At 38.9% G+C, this 17,207-nt stretch overlaps 1 pseudogene; it reads right to left on the bottom strand.

Annotated features, from left to right (window-relative positions):
* LOC130921950 (immunoglobulin-like and fibronectin type III domain-containing protein 1) overlaps window positions 1-17,207 on the bottom strand; it is a 76,746-nt pseudogene that overhangs the window by 37,935 nt on the left and 21,604 nt on the right.

Below are 17,207 nucleotides of genomic sequence, written 5' to 3' on the forward strand. Positions count from 1 at the left end.
AATCTCCCGTTCCACCACATCCCAAAGATGCTCTATTGGATTGAGATCTGGTGACTGTGGAGGCCATTTGAGTACAGTGAACTCATTGTCATGTTCAAGAAACCAGTCTGAGATGATTCCAGCTTTATGACATGGCACATTATCCTGCTGAAAGTAGCCATCAGATGTTGGGTACATTGTGGTCATAAAGGGATGGACGTGGTCAGCAACAATACTCAGGTAGGCTGTGGCGTTCCAACGATGCTCAATTGGTACCAAGGGGCCCAAAGAGTGCCAAGAAAATATTCCCCACACCATTACACCACCACCACCAGCCTGAACCGTTGATACAAGGCAGGATGGAGCCATGCTTTCATGTTGTTGACGCCAAATTCTGACCTTACCATCCCAATGTTGCAGCAGAAATCGAGACTCATCAGACGAGGCAACGTTTTTCCAATCTTCTGTTGTCAAATTTCGATGAGCTTGTGCAAATTGTAGCCTCAGTTTCCTGTTCTTAGCTGAAAGGAGTGGCACCCGGCGTGGTCTTCTGCTGCTGTAGCCCATTTGCCTCAAAGTTCCACGTACTGTGCATTCAGAGATGCTCTTCTGTCTACCTTGGTTGTAACGGGTGGTTATTTGAGTCACTGTTGCGTTTCTATCAGCTCGAACCAGTCTGGCCATTCTCCTCTGACCTCTGGCATCAACAAGGAATTTCCGCCCACAGAACTGCCGCTCATTGGATATTTTTTCTTTTTCGGACCATTCTCTGTAAACCCTAGTGATGGTTGTGCGTGAAAATCCCTGGAGATCAGCAATTTCTGAAATACTCAGACCAGCCCTTCTGGCACCAACAACCATGCCACGTTCAAAGTCACTCAAATCACCTTTCTTCCCCGTACTGATGCTCGGTTTGAACTGCAGCAAATTGTCTTAAACCATGTCTACATGCCTAAATGCACTTTTAGTTGCCGCCATGTGAATGGCTGATTAGAAATTAAGTGTTAACGAGCAGTTGGACAGGTGTACCTAATAAAGTGGCCGGTGAGTGTATATTTAAGACTTAAAATACTTTTTTTGTTTGTTTGTTTTTAATTATTTGGGACTCAGGTGACTCAGACACTGGTGCAAAAATGCACAATCGGGGACATCCCTATTATAAACATTTTATATGGTGTGTCAATGTACTTTTAGACCTGAATTTCAACAGCAATTTGAAGTTTATCACTTAATCTGCCAATTAACGCCTGACATTTGCATGTTTTTGCCATCGGAAATGAATGGTGCTTCTTTTGTTTTGGGCGTAACCATGATCATTAGGGATACGTCACATGAATTTTGGGAACGTTTCGAAAGTGGAGTGGTGTGAACTGGTCAAAGCATCTAGGCTGTACATCATGCCGAAAAAATTGACAGCAAATAAAATTCTAACAAGATCTCACCGTCATACCTACCTTTAACCATCTCTTGAACAGGGGGAGCTTCTCCACCTGTTGCTTTATCTACCTCAACTGATTCTATGAATAAGGAATTTTCGCCAACTTCTTCATCTTCTTCTCCAATGTCAGCATCAATAGCACCTTTCAAAGGCTCTTCCACGCTGGCTTCCACCTTCTTTGCTTTGGCAGCGGCTTTGGCGGCAGCTTTGGCCTCCGCCTTGGCTTCGGCGGCCTGCTTTTTAGCCGCCTGCGCCTCCAGCCGCGAGGCTTCCTCGGCGGCGTCCCGCTCCGATTTAGCCTTCTTGGCAATCTCCAGCTTCTCCTCCATTTCTTTCTGGTACTTTTCCTGCTGCTCCTTGGCGATCCTCAGCAAGTCTTCGTCATATTCGTCATCGCCCCCTCCGGCCACGGTGTTTTTCCGAGCCACTTTCTTTCCTTTGCCGCCGCCTTCTTTATCCGCTGTGGGATTCAAATGTATTCATAGATTTTACCTGAATGTTTTTATCAAGAGGCTGTTGTTAGTTTTTCTCCAAATTCAAATCCACCATAAATTACACTGGAGAAATATTAGAAAAATAATTTGTTTAGTTAGATTTTCACGCTGATTAAAACTAAAATTTGCATAATGATTGGAATAGCTTTTTTGAGCACATCAAGGGTTTTCTTCAGAGTTTACCTACTTACTACCTTAATTTTTGCACTATAAGGCACACCTGACTATAAGCCGCCACCCACCAAATTTGGCACGAAAACGGCATTCGTTCATAGATAAACTGCATTGGACTATAAGCCATAGCTGTCCTCACTGCATTATGGGATATTTAAACTAGGGCTGTCAAACAATTAAAATTTTTAATCAAGTTAATCACAGCTTAAAAATTAATTAATTGTAATTAATCGTAGTTCAAACCATCTCTAAAATATGCCATATTTTTTCCGTAAATTATTGTTGGAATGGAAAGATAAGACAAGACGGATATAAAGATTCAACATACTGTACATAAGTACTGTATTTGTTTATTATAACAATAAATCCACAAGATGGCATTAACATTATTAAGATTCTTTCTGTGAAAGGGATCCTCGGATAGAAAGACTTGTAGTTCTTAAAAGATAAATGTGAGTACAAGTTATAGTCATTTTATATTTTGTGACTAAATATTGCCATCTAGTGTATTTGTTGAGCTAAACAAAATGTTTGAATAGAGTTTGACCAAAGTCTGAGTATTATTTTGCATAGCTATTTAGATTGGGAATCCCAGTTCGCTTTGCATTGAGCGCATTTCTTTTTGTGAACATTATTTTTTTGAGAGATAGGAATATTATTTTTGTTGTGCTTTCAGTAAATGATACTGTAGCGACTTAACTGTTCCGCCCAAATGCATGATGGGAAGTTGGGCAACTATGACTGTCTGTGGTGGCTGCAAATGGTATATCTTCTCTATGTTGTGTTTAATACAGGGTGTTGAGAAAAAGATCATCTCCTGCCATTCTTCACGTCGCTCGCCACAATAGTTATAATTGATGTGGAAGAGATGCCAAAGCTTATGCCCAATGAATGCCTGTGTCCACTCCATTCACTTGTCTCTGACTCTTAGCTCTAAATATACATAAAACAGCGCCATTGTAGTCTGCATGAGTGGGTGGTTCTGCGCATGCGTTAAATATTTTAACGTGATTAATTGAAAAAAAAAAAAAAAAACTAATTACCGCACGTTAACAGGATGAATTTGACAGCCCTAATTTAAACCAAAAGATATTAACTGGCACACTTTATTTGATACCGTCATCATAACACTGTCATATGATCAAATGAACCACCATGAAGCTTTGAACCAATTGGCTACAAAGCTTCATTGCTTCAAGAAGTTTCATTTGGCTATCGCTGCTCCCCTGGGGGAGACAGTCAACCTCTGCTGCCACCTGCTGTCAACACTGTTGTCGTCCAACATGCCTCCTAGCAATGCATTGCAGCGCTACAGATGTAATTAACAATCAAAATTTCACATTCTGTGCTGATTATTTCTCCAGTTACTGTTCCAGTTGTTTCATTAATTGCTAGTTATTGTATTTGGTAACACTTTATTTGACAGTGGCAGTATAATAACATCATAATTATGACATGACACTGTCATGAGCATTTATGAATGCTTATAACAAATGTCATTTAGTTTTCCGGCAAATTATCTCACTTTTGAATGGTTGTAAAAGATCCAATCTGGACATAAATGGAGTTAGTGACATAATTTGCCGGTTGACACTTAATGACATAAGCATTCAGTAATGCCCATGATATTGTCATGTCATAATTATGACGATCTTATGACAGTCTTATGATGCTGCTGTCAAATAAAGTGTTACCTTTGTAAATCAACAAATAAGCGGCACTGGACTATAAGTCACAGGTATCAAAATGATGGGAAAAAAGTAGCGGCTTATAGTCCGCAAATTATGGTATGTTATTACTTGCACACAATATTTACAGTAGCAATATTCTTTGAAAATAACTAGTGTTAAATAAAAAATTGCAGTCATGCCGGATTCTTTCATATTTACCGTATTGGCCCGAATATAAGACGGTGTTTTTTGCATTGAAATAAGACTGAAAAAGTGGGGGTCATCTTATATTCGCGGTCTAGACGTTATACCCATTCACGACGCTAGATGGCGCCAGATATCATTGAAGCGGTGTTCTGTCATGACAGATCTCAGCTACTTTCAAATTTAACCAGTTTGCATTATTTTATTGCAATTTTTTTCCTTTTTCAGATTTGTTTCAAGACAACAGTTACAGTTAGACTTCAATTTGATGTTTAATGCAGTTATTGCAATTTTGTTGTTTGATCACAATAGATTGGTTTATTTACATTTCAAAAACCAGAACATTCATTTACGAATGTGATTGCACTTTAGTTTACATATTTAAATGTTCAGATATTAAGATTTGAATGAGGCAAAATAACGTTTTTTCTCTCAAATATATTGTTATAATCATTTGTTTCAGATGTACTGTAATTATTTTCTGTATAAAAATGAATTTGGTGTTCAAAAGGTCTTTTTTTCAAACTTGAGTCTTGAAAAAGGGGTCGTCTTACAATCAGGGCCGTCTTATATTCGGGCCAATATGGTAATTGTGTTTCTATTTTAACTTATTTATTTTAAACAAAAAGTGCATAAAATATGCACGTAATTCCCCCCCCCCAAATAAAATGACGATTCCATAATAAATACATGCAATAAATGTTATTTAATGTAATAAATGTAAATGCCCCGAAAATCGGAAAGAGTGACTATGAATGCTTTGGTTTCTAATGAATGAACATTTATGAATTAATGGATTGGACGTTGAGCGCCCATGTTAACTGAGACGAATTACGGTGTTAATTTTGGTCGCAACTTTTTTTTTTTTTTTTTTTTTAAACATCGACACCTTTTTAAAACGATATCTCGATTCTTGGCATGAGCATATTGATAACCTTTTGGGATGCAAAGTATCACGATATATCACCATTTCCATATTTTTTCTCACCTCTAGTGTAAATATACTGTTCACATTAATTAAAGGAACAAAGTGTTCCTTTAATTTTTGTGAGCAGTATACACTGCACTGCTATGCAACGAGACATGCACTTTTTAGCTGACACAATAGGTTTTTAACAGGGCCATGATCAATAATAATTGTTAACATATAGACAAGGACAAATACTGTTGAAATGTTGTGTGTTTTCTTGCTGTGCTCTTTGTGTGATTACATTCTTTTTATTTCATTGTCCGTGGACGACTATAATGTATGTGTGGAACTACAATGCACTATTTTCATTCTTCTTTCAACCTTTGTGCCATGTTCCTCATTTTTTTATATGTCAAGGTTTTCTTATTGAGGCAGTTACCGGATTCACTCATCAAAAGAGCCAGATATGGCCATCGCCGTCGCTCTGACGTCACCATAATGCAGAAGCATAAATCAGCCGTTAGTTTATGTGGCGTACAGAGCAGTGGCAACCTGGACGAAGACTGGAAATTCATGATTGGCTGGTGATGAACACCGATGCAAAACATTAGTTTATGTGGCGTACAGAGCAGTGGCAACCTGGACGAAGACTGGAAATTCATGATTGGCTGGTGATGAACACCGATGCAAAACAGAAAAAAATTCCACTGCATAACCATCGGGAACCATCTTAGAAGTATTTCCAAAAAACATGTTTCTTTAATGTCTATTGAAATATTATGACCATTTTAAGAATAATTGATGTGCAAATCCTACATTGTGCAGCCCTTACTAAAATTAACATTTTTTGTTCATTCAACTAATATGATACATAGCTTATTTCTTACCTTCAACCACAAGCCAGGTGTTGCACGATTTGATCCCCGCCACCGCGGCGTAGATGCCCGCGTCCAGTGGCAAGCAGTCGCGCACAATCAATTTGTGGATGAGTTTATCCTCCGAAACGCTGATTTCAAACTTTTCTCCATTTGTCAACGGTGCGTTCTTGCCAAACCACTTGATTTCGTTCAGAGGCGCCGTCAGAACACATATAAAAATTGCGTCCTGTCTTTCCTCTGCCTTCACTTCTTGGATTTTAATAGCAAAGTCCACATCGGGTGCTGAGGAATAACGGAAACATAAAATGACAGTTATCATTTGACTGTGTTCACACTGCAGTTAAAATCCAATTTTTTAAACGAAACGAAAAGTCGAAAATTACAGATGCATATAATTCCATTTAAAGAAAATATACAGTATATAAATTATTATTTTCCGATTACTACCCTTTGCCTTGTCATTGGTTCTACGACCCTGGAGTCTCGAGAAATTTAGTTTGAAAGGTGCCCATTCCGAAACTTAATGGGAGGATACGTTGGTAGTTCTAGGATGGGCCCCGTGTAACCCTCAGAGGCCAAGAGTCGCTGCCATCTTTGTTACTGTTTGTTTTAGCAACAAGGCAATACGCAGTTTATTATGCACGAGGTGGTAAAAACATCTGGTAATAACTCGGGCTGTCAAAATTATCGCGTTAACGCGCGGTAATTAATTTTTTAAATTAATCACGTTAAAATATTTGACGCAATTAACGCACATGTCCCGCTCAGAAAGTATTCTGCCTTTTGGTAAGTTTTACAGCAAGGCTTTTTTTACTGTCCAACAGCGAACTCTTATGGTCGCTTTGCGACATGGTTTATTATTTTCTTGCCAGTTCATTATGGCTGCACGACGTCTCGGGCTGATAATGTTGTGCTTATATGATCCTTGGACAAGATTTGTCCGTAAGTATGGTTGTTGTAAAGAATGTACATATTATGTTAGTAAGCGAAATGCTATATTTTTTGTATGAGACGCTTTTTGTTTATGTTTAGAGAACCTATATAGCGTGCTAAGCTAACGTTGTTGCTAATGCAATGCTTGTGTACTTTTATTTTGTAGTTTTACGACGGTCTAAAGAGGACAATGGTTTGAGGCCATTTTATTAATAAATCAGATGAAAAAGGAAGAAGTCTAATTATTAAGGCGTCGTTCACTAGCTGTCTAGCTTTGGAAAAAGTAGAGGCTTCGGAGTGAGGCCTTGAAAATCAAATGACAACAAACAAGAACAACAACCAATGACAAACCACTAGACAGGTACAAGGCAGTGCCAAAATCGACTTATGTCCACTACAGGGGTGATCTGCGCACAGTGGTGCCCACAGTAAGCTGGCCCACCATGCAAAAAAAGTATCTGGTCACACCTGCCACAACCGTTCCTTGCGAGAGACTGTTTTCTTTGACAGGGCACATTGTTCAAAAGAAAAGGTCTGCTCTGTTATCTGACAATGTCAGCAAGCTAGTTTGCCTGAGCAGGTGGTTAAAAAAAATATAGAGTATGACTGGCTAACTTAAGCAGAGTTTCTAAACACATTGACACACAGTTTAGTGTAATGTTTTTCAGTTAAGTGTGTCAAAATTTCCTTTTTTTAATATTTCACACAGCTTTCAGGCCACTTAGTGTAAAACTGCAAATGCTGCATTTATTTGTGTGAAATGTTTAATTTAACAGACAAGTTGTTTACACATTTTTTGAAACACTAGCTATTGTTACTGCATTGTGCTTGTCTGCTCTTTAAATTGTTAGTTAATTTTGGGTAATATGCCAAACGGTACTTGAGCCGCATTGTTAGCCTGAGGCACTTTAATCTGTTAAAGCTCTTTGCTGTATAATACAGACAATTTATTTTATTTTTATTTTATACAAGCTGAGTTGTTTAATAAGATTTTAAAACTATTTGGTCAAGTATTAATTCATTCACACATCATACATTTCATCTTAAAACAAATTTTAAGTCAATTATAGAATTTTCCTAATTTTTTTTTCCTGAAGAGCAACTTTATTCATCCTAAGGGAAATGTGATTAATCATGATTAATCACACAGTTGACATATGATTAACTAGATTCAATTTTTTAATCGTTTGACAGCACTAGCAATTGTTTCTACAAAATGGATAAGTGACAAGAGTTTTGTCAGGGACTGTAGCTTTCTATACATGTGCTAACACCGCTGAGTCTGTCATTTCGCATCTAGTTCTATTTACATGTGATATCTAGAGTAGCATTATGTGGGTGTAATTTGTAGCGGCTGTCGGCCACAGTCAGGTATTATTGTTTTTTTTTTATCTAGCGGCATGAGTTGAGCATGATATTTACTCTCGGTTCGTTCGTCATTGCGTCCCAAAGACCGCGCTGACTGTGTTGTGGTTCCGCTTTACTCGACATATTAAAATAATCGGAATTTGGATGTTTGTGAATCGTGTTCGAATCTTCAAAGGCTGAATCGCGAATGATCTAAGAATTGGAATATTATTATAATATTCATAGTACTAAAGTTTTACCTTTAAAGTCACTGCTCAATCCGGTGGCACCCTCCACATCCATAGAGTATATGCCGGCGTCGTGCTTTTTGCTAACTTGCTTTAGAGAATGTTTGAGTTCATCGCATTCTTCTTTTGCGAAGGCGACCATTTCACCGTCCTGCAATTATTACACAAATACACACACAAATCCCGTGTAAAACTGGACTGGACTGTCAACTAGAATCCAACCGCTTACAGCCACCGATGAATATGAGAGGGTCTTGGCCAGGTTGTCTGTGAAATTCAGGTTCATTAAACAATGTAACAAGATGCCAGAGTTACATCTTCAGATTTAAAATTTTTAATAACTCTTTCATCGCCGTTGACGGTGATAAACATCCAATCATGACATGATCACAAGTAAACGTTCAATCCATTTGAACTTGGAGGGTGGCAGCCAATGAAGATTGGTTCAATGGCTGCCAGCCCTCGCTGTCAATAGCAGGAAATGAGTTAAGAATTAAAACGAGGTGAATTTTAGCTTGTCACGAGAGAGAGAGGAATGCCAGAAAAGTTAGAAGGAGGACAAGTTTAGGTACTTCTCACTCAAACAGTCTGTATTATTTATAGTATAAACAAAGTAGGTGTGACATTAGTTAGTATAAATTGTAGGTGAAAACGTATGGCGCAGTTTAATGTATGAAAATCGAACACCAAAACTGGAGCCATGCGATGAGTCATTGTCGGTCACGCCCTGGTTCTTAGTTGTATATCTGCAAAATATTTTTCGTTCTCCATCTTGCTTTCCTTGTTAATTGTTTGAAGACTCACAAAAGCCAAAAATACCTGCGCTAGCTTCAGAGTCACTCATCAGCTTTACGTTTCTCTTCACAAAAAGCTAGGAACAAATGTATTTTTCTGGCGAAAGAAGGGAGTAGTTGTCAACCACTAATTGTGTAAGTTCTCCCACTTGAAAATATCAAAGAGGCCTGTAATTGTCAACATGGGTAAACCTCAACCATGAGAGACCGAATGTGGAAAAAAAAAAAAAAGAAAATCATATTGTTTGATTTTTAAAGAATTTATTTGCAAATCGTGGTGGAAAATAAGTATTTGCTCAATACCAAAAGTTCATCTCAATACTTTGTTATGTACCCCTGTGTTGGCAATAACGGAGGCCAAACGTTTTCTGTAACTCTTCACAAGCTTTTCACACACTGTTGCTGGTATTTTGGCCCATTCCTCCATGCAAATCTCCTCTAGAGCAGTGATGTTTTGGGGCTGTCGTTGGGCATCACGGACTTTCAACTCCCTCCACAGATTTTCTTTGGGGTTGAGATCTGGAGACTGGCTAGGCCACTCCAGGACCTTGAAATGCTTCTTACGAAGCCACTCCTTTGTTGCCCTGGCTGTGTGTTTGGGATCATTGTCATGCTGAGAGACCCAACCACGTCTCATGTTCAATGCCCTTGCTGACGGAAGGAGATTTTCACTCAAAATCTCTCGATACATGGCCCCCTTCATTCTTTCCTTTACACAGATCAATCGTCCTGATCCCTTTGCAGAAAAACAGCCCCAAAGCATGATGTTTCCACCCCCATGCTTCACAGTGGGTATGGTGGTCTTCGGATGCAATTCAGTATTCTTTTTCCTCCAAACACGAGAACCTGTGTTTTTACCAAAAAATTCTATTTTGGTTACATCTGACCATAATGCATTCTCCCAGTCCTCTTCTGGAACATCCAAATGCTCTCTAACGAACCGCATACGGGCCCGGACTAAGCCTGTCGCAATATGCAATAATTCCATTTATCGCGCGATATATAAAAATGAAGGCGGTAATTTTTCCGCTGCGATTTATCACCTCGCGTGCACGTGTGTGCGCGCGTGCGGCAGACGTGCTGTTAAAAGTTTGTTACCAACTGCGCAAAATGCATCTTCGTTCCAGGTCCGGCAAAAACTAGCGCCAGAGCCAATCGTTCCCATTATATCCTATTGTTCAACGTATACCGGCCGCGTCAGTGCTCCGGAGTGACTGTGGACCATCTATGGCGCGCCGGTGTTGTTGACGTGTTGGCGCTCCCGGCAGGAGTGACATTTCCCGCGGGGCGGCTATTTTTCGGCACAACGTTGGATATTTACAACGAAGTCCGCCAAAACATTGTTACCGACTTGGCTGCTACGAATAACCTCACTTTGACAATGAACAGCTGAATGAAATTAAGAGCGCTGTGCTTCAAACTCGTCCTGTTTATGAAAGCCGTCATATGCTGGTGTTGTGTAGTAATGAGCAGACGTGACTTCAGCGGCGCTTGCTAACTTTTTTAATGCGCGGTTGCGCGCACACACTAGATATCATGAAATGGCAAACTAGATGTGCTACGTCCCATGCCATTGGCTACGTGAGCCCAGAGTGATTATGGGACATGTAGTCCATATACTACATCGATGAATTCTAAACTGTTATTTGTCACATGAGGTTAAGAAAGCCAAATCAATCCATACCAGTGACTATAGATAATGTTGCAAATATTGTTAATTCAGTACGTGACACAGATGGATTCGGACCATAAATAGGATGTCTTGCTCATGTAGTAAACCTAGCTGCTAAGAGAGCTGTAGCAATCAACGGTGTGCCCTGCCTCACTTTACAAACAGTAAAGATTGTTCTCAGCACTTTTATACAATTTTTTTTCATATCAGTAAGAAGTAAGCACGTAAATATTATGCACTAAAATGCATGTTTATATGATGGCAATTTAATTTTTGCTCGTTAGCAAAAAAAAAAGAAAAAATACAATTGTTATTTTTTTTTTTACAGAGCATTAAATGTATTGAATCGGATCGAAAATCGTGTCCCCCGTATAAAAATTCGTACCGAACCATGACTTAACTGTATCGTTGCATCCCTATGGAACACCATTGCAGAAGCTATGACGGGAAATGTTTTCATTTTCATAAATGCTTAAGTTATTAAGTGCAATTTTTTTTTTTAAACACATTTTATTTATTCTGTGTTTCTGTGCGGTATCAATATTGTTGTTTTTTTACTTAAGAGGCAGGGTCTATTGTTTTTAGTTGTGATTTCTTAAGTATATTTGAATTTAAGAGTAAATATTTATCGTGTTTAAATGGGTGTACTTGATCTATTAATATATACTGTATTCGCACTGTGTTATTGTAAATTGGTTAAAAAAATTGGGGGGGCGCAATAATATCGCATATCGCAATAATTTATGAGAATAATTATCGCACACTAAAATTTGTTATCGCGACAGTCCTAGCCCGGACGTGCATTTTCTTCAGCAGGGGGACACGTCTGGCAGTGCAGGATTTGAGTCCCTGGCCGCGCATTGTGTTACTGATAGTAGCCTTTGTTACTGTGGTCCCAGCTCTCTGTAGGTCATTCAATAGGTCCCCCCGTGTGGTTCTGGGATTTTTGGTCACCGTTCTTGTTATCATTTTGACGCTACGGGGTGAGATCTTGCATGGAGCCCCAGATGGAGAGAGATTATCAGTGGTCTTGTAGGTCTTCCATTTTCTAATAATTGCTCCCACACTTGATTTCTTTACACCAAGCATTTTACCTATTGCAGATTCAGTCTTCCCAGCCTGGTGCAGGTCTACAATTTTGTCTCTGGTGTCCTTCGACATCTCTTTGGTCTTGGCCATAGTGGAGTTTGGAGTGTGACTGACTGAGGTTGTGGACAGGTGTCTTTTATACCGATAATGTGTTAAAACAGGTGCCATTAATACAGGTAACGAGTGGAGCCTCGTTAGAGCTCGTTAGAAAAAGTTAGATCTCTTTGCCAGCCAGAAATCTTGCTTGTTTTTAGGTGACCAAATACTCATTTTCCACTCTAATTTGGAAATAAATTCTTTAAAAATCAAAACGTGATTTTCTGTTTTTTTTTTCCACATTCTGTCTCTCATGGTTGAGGTTTACCCATGTTGACAATTACAGGCCTCTGTAATCTTTTCAATTAGGTGAACTTGCACAATTGGTGGTTAACTAAATACCTACGTATTTTCCCCACTGTATGTAATGGCAGTTCCCTTCTTTCTTTTAATAGAGTTGTGTTGATGTTGTCACGGAACAAAGTTCTGTGGGTCTTGAAAGATCAGTCAAAATGCTCTGAAACGGCTGTCAATATGCAGAACTCTGGACTGGCAGTGAATGAGTTAAAGAAAATTCAATCGAAGCCTCATGACGGCCGACTTCTCACCTTGTAAAGGAATACTTTACTATTCAGTTCTTTGAGCTCCGAATCCAAGTCAATTGATGCGTCATCGTCATCGTATTCCTCGATGTGTTTCAGAGTATTGATGTGTGAAACAAACTAGCATAAAAAAACAAGTGCTAATTAAAGCCGCTAGCAGGGTTTAACCCTCGTACCTTTAGTTTTCTGATAATGCAAGTGCAAATGATAAAGTATGACGTCGTCCACTAGCGAAGCTAAAAATCAGCCTGGGAAGTTTTCCAATTTGAATTAATTGGTTTGAGAAATTTATCCACGAGAACTCCAGGGATCATTACTGAGTGATTATTGGGTCGGGGTGGGGGGCTTCAGAGACCTCTAAAGTACGTACAATTTCAACAGGACACACACACTTGCAAAGAATGGTGAGTATTTTGGCCGTGTTGAGGCCCCCTAAAAGGCGGAAGAATAATCACACAAATGAACCACAGTAGTACCAGAAGTACAACAGATCAAGCAGTATATTTATAATTAACTAAAAGAAGAATTGTGTACCTCAACGACGTCAATGTCTTGCTCTTGCTTCATCTGCTTCAGTTTCTTCAACATCCCGCGAAAGTTGGTGATGCCGTACTCGATGCAGATGCGCTCATAGTCTTTCTTGTCCGCGTTCATGAGAATTTCCCAAACCTTCTCTTCTGAAGTCGCCATCTTTTCATCTTGTACATCCGCTTCTGGAGCTCTGTAGGAGGAAATCACAAATAAAACTTTTTTTTTTTTTTTTTTTTTTTTTTTTAAAGGGATCCTTGGATAGAAAGACTTGTAGTTCTTAAAAGATAAACATTATTATGAGTTAAAGTCTTGAAGTGAGAAGTCATACGTTGTGATATTACAGGATAAAAATTGCATGAACCAGAAGTTGTTTTGTTTCACTTTAGCGACTTAAGGTCTGTATTAAAGATGTCCCGATCGATCTCCGATCATGTCATTTTCAAAGTATCGGAATTGGCAAAAAACTATCGGACATGCCTTTTTTAAAATATATATATATATTTTTAAAATTAATTCGTTTTCTAATTGTATTTAACGTTACAGACAAAATGTCTTACACTCATCCAGAGTCTTTAGTTTTGGCTTAAAGTTGGGCTATCAAATGTATCGCGTTAACGGTGGTAATTAATTTTTTTAAAAATTAATCACGTTAAAATATTTAACGCAATTAACGCATGCGTTGCACGACCCTCTCACGCATTGTCGCGTTCAATCTATAATGGCGCCGTTTTACCTATATATAGAGGTAAAAGACTGTAAAATGAGTAGAGTGAATTTTGGCAGTCTTTGGAGCCTTTTTTTAATTGGCTAAAGCCTTACAATCCCTCTCTCAACAATTAGAAATATCGTGGGAAGCAATGTGGGGAGGAAAGGTAGTAGTTGATCTTTTTCCTATGTTATTTCCCAACGCAGAGAAGATATATCAATTGGTGCCACTACGCACAGTAATGGTTGCACTTCCCATCATGCATTTGGGCAGAACAGTTAAATGGCTACAGTATCATTTACTGAAAGCTCAACAAATACACTAGATAGCAATATTTAGTCACAATATACAAAGTCACATTTATCCTTTAACTCATTTGCTCCCGGAACCGTATAAATATGTTCTATTTCCAAATGCTTCAGTGTCCCGATTACGTATTTATATGTCTTTTGCGTTTTTTTGTACAAGAAGCATCTAGAGCTTTCGATCTATCGCCAAAACAAAAAACAAGCCTCAAAACCCATTTTAAAGCAATAAAACTGGCCACTTGAGGGCAGTAGCGCATTTGTTAAGAGCCCACAACTCAATTCAAACAGTACAACTTTATTAGGGAAGCTAGCAGAGCCCCTCCGCAGCTTGCTGCTCACTTCCACCGCACGCTCGAGGGTCCTGCACGGAAACGCGCACGGCCAAACCAGTTCCCCCCCAGGAACATAAGTTCCCCTGGTGAACGAGACAGTGGTCACCACAAAAAAAGACTTTAAAAAAAATCCATCTTTACGAGACAGTCGGCAATGAGGGAAAAGTTTAACCGCTGTCGCAGCCACCAAACGTCATCTCTCAGTTAGGTAAGTGTGAATAAATTGTTACTTTGCTATGAAAAGCTCTATTTGGCTGGTTGTTCATGTTATTTTGTAAAAGGAAAACATTATTCAGATGTTTGGGATGTCACTGAAGCTAAAAATAGCCGTGTTAAAGTCAAAATTATGTTTGAAATTTTTGCGTTTACAAAAAGCTCATTTTCTCCGTTTTTTCATCAGAAATTGGAAAAATGCTCAAACTAAGCTATTTTCTAATGCTGATTTCTAAAGAATGAAATAACGTATGAACTTACTTTTTTTTCTGCTGAAAGAAGAGAGTCTAATCTTTCTTTTGGTGGGTTCCATGTTTATATAGCAATAGAACAGAATTTTTTGTGCGCCGTGCAAAATCAGTCAAAATCCAGTAAAATGGCCGGGAGCGAAGGGCCTTGCTCCGGTGAAAATGGCTGGGAGTGAATGAGTTAAGAATTACAAGTCTTTCTATATGTGGATCCCTCTCACAGAAAGAATGTTAATAATGTAAATGCCATCTTGAGGATTTATTGTCATAATAAACAAATACAGTACTTATGTACTGTATGTTGAATGTATATATTCGTCCGAGTTTTATTCATTTTTTTCTTAATGCATTGCCAAAATGTATATGATCGGGAAAAATTATCGGGAATGATTGGAATAGAATCAGGAGCAAAAAAAAAAAAAAAAAAAGCAATCGGATCGGGAAATATCGGGATTGGCAGATACGCAAACTAAAACGATCGGTATCGGAAACATGATCGGAACAACCCTAGTCTGTATACTATCAACACAAAGCTACTTTTGTCATAATATTAGGAAATTGAAGTAATAGTAGGAGAAAAAGTCATAAATTTAAGACATTAAAGTCCGACCGTTACATTACATAAGCCAGAAGTTGTTTGGGGGACACGGACTTCAGCTTTTGGCAACGGTAGGGTCGAGGTGAAAACAAAACAGCAACTGGCGACGGGCGGCAGGGAGAGTGACGTAACGCGGCTGGTCTCAACGCAGCATTACAAATAACTCATCAATGCCAAATGTACTGTATGTGGAGATTTTGTTTCCATAAATTAACAGAATACTAAAATTAAGATTTCTGCCTACCCTATAGACTTGCAAAACTTGGTGCCAGTTGCGTACCATTTCTGACATAACCGGTAGTAACTAGGAATGCATAAAATTTTGGTGCCCTTTTACCGACCGCTTATTTTGTTGTAAACATGCATGACATCAGTATCACCAGTCATAGTTGATCTGGTACTGGAGGTGAGACGATCAAATGATGCACACAAATCGAGAGTTTGGCTTACAACTGAGTAAGTAATGTAAGCAAAAAAATAGCTGTTTTGTATTTATTTTTTTTGTAATTTATTTTTAAAACAATGTGATATTGGTTGTGCCAATACTGCACATTTGTGTACAGTCCCTGACAAAAGTTTTGTCGCTTATCCATTTTGTAGAAACAATTGCTAATAACCTGACTTTTAATTATTCAATTGGTTTCAGAAATGGCTCATATGAAAGCTAAGACCCTCTCAAATTATGTTGAATGTACAAAAATATATTTGTTTCACTGAAAAAAGATTTATCATTTAATGAAGCCATAAAGGTCAAATTTTGGCAAGACAAAGGTTTTGTTGCCTACAGAAGTGTGAAACTTCGAATACAAAAATATGTTACGTAACATAAGCGGATTAAGTAGTGGTGCTGTGAGATCCAAATTTAATATTTTGTATGATTTCCATGGGCTTGAAGGACTGCATCCATGCATTTCTGCAAGGATTCATACAATTTATTGATGAAGTCATCAGGAACATCAAAGAAGGCAGTCTTGCACGCCTCCCAGAGTTCATCAACATTCTTGGGTTTCATCTTCCATGCTTCCTCTTTCATCCTACCCCAGACATGCTCAATGATGTTCATGTCTGGTGACTGGGCTGGCCACTCCTGGAGAACTTTGATCTTCTTTGCCTTGAGGAACTTTGAGGTAGAGATTGAAGTATGCGATGGAGCACCATTCTGCTGCAGAATTTGTCCCTTTTTATGGTTAGTAATGTAAGAGGCAGCTAAGATTTGTTGATATTTCAGACTATTTATGTTGCCTTCCACCCTGCAGATCTCTCGCGCACCCCCATACTGGATGTAACTCCAGACCATGATTTTGCCACCACCAAACTTCACTGTTTTCTGAGTGAGTCTCGGATCCATACGGGCTCCAGTAGGTCTCCTGCAATATTTGCGGCAACTGTGGAGGATTTTGATCTTTTTCCACTGCAGCATAACTGCAATCTGAAAAATCCACCTTTTGCCACTTTTCCAGCATCCATCCTTTCCACACGTTTTTTTAATTGTCTTTTGTTTAACGCTGGTTTCTGGGTACTGATTCGACCATGGAGGCCATCTCTAGACAGAATTTGACAGACTGTTCTGGTTGACACAGGGACTTCAGGTAACCAGGTCTCGTGGAGCTCTGCTGCAGTGGAAAAAGATCAAGATCCTCCACAGTAGTAGTAGTAGTAGTCTCCACAGTCACCGCAAATATTGCAGGAGACCTACTGGAGTCCGCATGGATGCAAGATTCACTCAGAAAACAGTGAAGTTTGGTGGTGGCAAAATCATGGTCTGGGGTTACATCCAGTATGGGGATGTGCGAGAGATCTGCA

The sequence above is a fragment of the Corythoichthys intestinalis genome, chromosome 9 (genome assembly GCF_030265065.1).
Source record: "Corythoichthys intestinalis isolate RoL2023-P3 chromosome 9, ASM3026506v1, whole genome shotgun sequence".
Classification (NCBI taxonomy): domain Eukaryota; kingdom Metazoa; phylum Chordata; class Actinopteri; order Syngnathiformes; family Syngnathidae; genus Corythoichthys; species Corythoichthys intestinalis.